Consider the following 5,504-nt stretch of genomic DNA (forward strand, 5'->3'; position numbering starts at 1 on the left):
TGTATTGCGCTGACAAACAAGGGAGTGCTTCAAAACACCAACTACTAAAACCAGTGTTTGCAGATCTGGGCATTTTTTAACCTTCTGAATTTTAATAAAATGGACATTTTCCATCCTAGAAGTGGCAATGACCGTTTTGCTTTACAAAGCTGCAGCAGGTAAGTAAAGATGGGTCTACAAAGATGACAATGTTTTATTGAGGTCACACTGGTGGAAAAGAACTCCCCAGTTTTTACCTTCTGAAGATAGATTCCCTTTAGTTATTTATTTAATAGCTGTGATCACAGGTAGAGAAGATAACAATTTTTGCTCTGGACTAAATATATATGAAAAGATACATTTCACGAGGAAAAGTGCCCAAGGCAAAAACCGCTTTCCCCCTAGGACTCTGGTTAAGACGAACAACTCCAGTGGGCTCTCAGAGGAGCGTGTCATAACCACATAGTCTCTGGGGATGTCACGAAAATGTGTGGAGGTCAGACCACCATCCCCGCTCAGCATGAAAGAGACACTCCAGAAAGCTGGGGACGGCTTTATAGAATGAATCACTCCATCTATACTGCAAGTCCCCAAGCACTCAAGTGTACACAAGATTAATTAGATTCAGAACACAGCTTGTTTTTTTTTTTTTTCCTTTAATGACCTCCATTCTCCTTGAAGGGCAGGTACAGCAGCTAGGCGACGGCAAGAGATGTTCACTTGAAGGCCTTGCTTTGATTGAAGGCTTTGCCCACGTGCTGAAAGGCCCCTTCCCAGGAAAAGTATTCTCCAACCACCATCTGGGTCTCCTCATTACTGATATCCAGTCTCCACCATACACGTGACTTGTGGTCCACAGGCCGATCTGGGCTCCGCAGAAAGGCAAGTGCCAGCCTTGGAAGACCCAGATTCCAGAAATGGAGCTGCTGTGGTTGGTTCCGTAGAGAAAGACACTGGCAAAGGCGTTCCTCCTCAGTTTGTCCAATGGCTTGGAACAGTCCAGTGACAAGGCTGCAGCTCAGGGAGGCCTGGGAAGCTGTATTCGGAGTACCGCAGCAACCAGCCACCCTTATCAGGTGAAGTGAAGTCGTTCAGTCCTGTCTGACTCTGCGACCCCATGGACTGTAGCCCACCAGGCTCCTCCATCCATGGAATTTTCTAGGCAAGAGTGCTGGAGTGGGTTGCCATTTCCTCCTCCAGGGGATCTTCCTGACCTGGGGATCGAACCCGGGTCTCCTGCATTGCGGGCAGACGCTTTACTGTCTGAGCCACCAGGGAATCCCACCCTGATCAAAGTGCTCCCCAATGCAGCAGCACCACAGACAGCATGTCCTCATGGGAGTACTCGCGCTTAAATCCATCCAACAAGAAGGTACTCTCGGGCAGGTGAGCAGAGGGATCCTTGGCCTTCAGCTCAGCAACCAGCACCTGCCCACGTTCACCCAGCTCCTCCCTCAGGAGCAGGGCAGCCGCCTTCTTCTCCTCTTTCTGCTTCGCCTGGGGCCTCTGCCTGGCTTCTGAAGAGCCTTTCTCTTTCCAGTTGGTGTGCTTTTTAGGCTGGCTCTCTGCAAACCGTTTAGGATCCAACTGGGCCATTTTCTCACAGAGCTTCCACTCCCTCATGATAGCCCAGAACTGGGGCTGGTTCATGTGGGTGAGGAACCAGCAGCTGGTATTAGGGAAGGCCTGGCATAAAGAAGGCTCCAGAACCTGTGAATAAAGCCCAACAGGCTGCTGACAATGGTGATGTCAGCCGGTGTCGCACACTCACGCACCAGAAGAGTCCGAGTCATCCAGGCAGCGTCCAGCGGCCCCAGAATCCACCTCACCCCCTCCTCCTCTGTGGCCTCCTCGTGATGCATGACGCCCCAGTAGGGGGACTGCGGGTCCCGGCCGGGGACACTGTGTCGCCGCCATCAGCCAAGCCCGCCCACCGCCCCAGCTGTACTGCGGCCACGGGAGGATATCCTCTGGGCTCACATAGGAGGCAGCGACAACGCCCTCCAACATACAGAATCCACCTCAAAGGCTGGAACCTTGCTGGCGGGAAATTTATGGAGCAATTTGGGGGTGCAGCTGGTTTGGCCGAAATGGAAGCTGGGTGGTGCCTGGAACACAGGGACCTGAGCCCCGCTCTACTGAGCAGTAGTGAGGGTCTTCAGGCCCCCCAGCTGTCAGGACACGTGCACGGGGTCCCACCCGTCATGGCGATTTCATAGAGAGAGGGGCCAGAACATGGCTTAAAAAAACAAAACAAAACAAAACACAAGGGCTTCCCTGGTGGCTCAGTGGTAAATAATCTGCTGGCCAATGCAAGAGACACAGGTTCGATCCCTGGTCCGGGAAGATTCGACATGCCTCCGATCAACTAAGCCTGTGTACCACAGCTATTGAGCCAGCACTCTGGAGCCTGGGAACCACAAATATTGAGCCCACCACCCGCAACCCCTGAAGCCTGCATGCCCCAGAGTCCATGCTCCAGCTGCAATAAGAGAAGGCCCTACAGTGAGAAGCACTGCAACTAGAGAAAGCCGAGCAGCAACAGAGACCCAGCACAGTAAAAAAAAAAAAAAAAAAAAAAAAAAAATCACGTATGTAACAAGCACCGTTTATCCTTTCCTTTAAAGGACTGCAGAGATCAGTTCATGTCTTTGAATATTTGGACAAAAACAACAGCAACAAAAAACACGTAGGTCATTTTTTTTTTTTTTTAAACCGAAGAAACTAAAGGTACCTAACACCCAAGTTGCAGACTGGAACCTTGAAAGCAGCTGGGCAAGTACTAATGGGCCCATAAAGCACTGCCCGGTCTCTGCCTGCTGCCTAATTACTCATCGGCGTGGCCTTTGTTCAGCCAGTGCCTGCTTTTACAGCGCAGTCAAACAAGGTAGAACTGTGTCCATTTATGGGAAAGTCAAAGACCAATAAATAAAAAGTTTAATTTCCTGATTCTCTGAAGTCGATGGGGCTTAGAAAATACTCACCAATCCTTGCAATGATGGTCTTTCAAAAAAAAAAAAAAAACTGTGTGAGCAGCACCTCGTATCAAATTTCATTGCTCATAAAAGAGAATCAGATTATGTTAAGTGAAAAAAAGCAGGGCACAATGTCCTCAGTGTTTACAACTACAAAACTATCTGCTGAGGGCAGAGGACTGGAAACGTGCAATTGCGATCAGACGTTTGTGATGGGGGCAGGGTCCGGGGAGATTTTTTTTTCCCGTTTTCTACATTTTCTGCTGCTACTTTGATTTTATGACAACAGCAAAAAATTAGATATCGATCAGTAAAACAATTAGTTAATTGTCTAGCAACTCCTAGTCCCCAGAACAAAGAACATCACAGGAGGCTTCCCTCGTTAAGCAAATCCATTAAAAACCAAGAAATTCAACTAAGTGTCAGAGGACCGAGGGTCTCACTTTCATCTGGAGGACTGTTGATTTTTACAGCTGTCCCTAGGAGCTCCATTAGTAAAAATTAATCCCTCATCAGGTCTCTCCACTTGGTGAAATCTTTCAGGTCATTAATAATACTTAGGAAACTTTTTCTCCATCAGTATGATATGAAAGGTGTGGCAAGGGACTGAGTGCATGAGTCCTCTCTCTGGTCATTTCCCATTGTTTTGAAAACAGCTCGGGTGATACGAGCTAGATTGCGCACGGGGGCTGTTTACAGAGAGCAGACTGCACAAGGGGACAGAACCAGTCCTGACTTGTTGCAGCCCACACGGTCTGGATGAGCAGGCCAGTGCTGGCTTTCCATCCAGGGACTGAGTCCAAGGGACTCATTGCTGCTGCTGCCGCTCTGTCTGCTGACTTGGAAGAACTGGGGTCGATGCATTTGCTGACTGGATCTCTTGCCTCCTCTCTTTTGCTCCTTGCCAGTACCTTCCCTGGCTTCCCTTTTTTTCCAACCAATTTTTCCACTGGTGGTCCTCAGAGCCTGCTCTTCGCCCTCTACCGCCCCCTCCCTCCTCCTTGCATGCATTTTGTTGCTCAATTACTTACCTAGACAACCACTGATGGAGCAAAACTGGCTGTACCCTCTCCCGGGGCACAGGAGATTCGAGATAAAGGAGAGTGGCTTCCCTCTCAGTTCAGTCGCTCAGTCGTGTCCTGTTCTTTGTGACCCCATGGACAGCAGCACGCCAGGCCTCCCTGTCCATCGCCAACTCCTGGAGTCCACCCAAACTCATGTGCGTAGAGACGGTGATGCCATCCAGCCATCTCATCCTCTGTCATCCCCTTCTCCTCTTGCCTTCAATCTTTCCCTCTGGGAGGTTACATTCCTGTGGGGAGGAGACATGCAGACAGGGAAACGTGATTTAACTTTAATGAGATGAATGTTCCCCAAGGCAGGCCTGCATTTGGGCGGTATCCTTATATGTCCCATAAACATGGAAACTCAGGAAGTCCAAATGTGAGCTCAAGCACTCCTCCCCCTTGTAGCCCACATTTTTGTTAAAGACATCGCTGTCTATATAGTCAGCAAAGCCTGAAGGTAGATGCCTTCCGCCCTCCCTCTCACCCCCAGCATCCTGCAGTTCCACCTTAGGATCATCTCGTTAATAATTCCTTTCTTTCCGTTCTCACCACAACTGCCCGGCTAATCCTTCCCATGTAGTCCTCTATTGTCCTATGTGCTTGCTCCTCCACGGCCACCATGCTCGGAGTGATGACCCTAAAACACACCCAACTGCATGGTGCCCTCGCTTAAAAAACATTGGAGGCTCCCATCAGCGAATCAAGTTCACCTCCCCGTCATGGCCTTTAGCACCAACCTCCACGTGCAGCTTCAACCACCCACCCCCTTGGTCACCTTTGGGCGTTAAGCGCCCATCACTTCCCAAGCGTATGGTGCTCATCGACACCACGTTGGGTCACGCGGCTCTCTCTATCTCGAACGCTTTCCCACACCCTATCAGAAGGAGGAGTCCTGGGAAAAGTCCTTTTCATCGGTTGTTCGTGGCCCAAGTCCAGTGGCATTTTCTCAGAATCCCCACACTCCCCAGACTTGCCCCTGGGGTGTCTGCTTTCGGAAAAATGAAAAAAAGAGTGTGAGATCAGGAGTGAAATCTCCATCTCACAGTTGTGGCGTGTTCAGTCGCTCAGCTGTGTCTGATATTTTGTGGCCCCAGGCTCCTCTGTCCATGGAATTTTCTAGGCAAGTATACTGGAGCGTGTTGCCATTTCCTCCTTCAGGGGATCTTCCCAACCCAGGGGTTGGATCCAGGGATCGAACCCTGGTCTCTTGCGCATCCTGCATGGGCAGATGGATTCTTTACCACTAGCGCCACCTGGGAAGCCCTGGTATTTCTGAATACAGACAATTTCTTTTTAAGACCAAAAGATACTCATATTCTTAAAAATTGAAAAAAAATCTGAATTAAGACTTGAGATATACTCAGATAATTATAAACAACAGTAAAATTTCAGATTAAATGAGGTCACATCCATTGAGAAAGCATGCTGACCACACCTTTCCTGTCTGAAAAAGTCCTTCTGGGGTATCTGATTGTTGCTCCAA

General features: G+C 49.3%; 1 pseudogene; it reads right to left on the reverse strand.

Annotated features, from left to right (window-relative positions):
• On the reverse strand, positions 364 to 2,280 carry LOC102180995 (annotated as a pseudogene).

This window comes from Capra hircus, chromosome 26 (genome assembly GCF_001704415.2).
Source record: "Capra hircus breed San Clemente chromosome 26, ASM170441v1, whole genome shotgun sequence".
NCBI lineage: Eukaryota > Metazoa > Chordata > Mammalia > Artiodactyla > Bovidae > Capra > Capra hircus.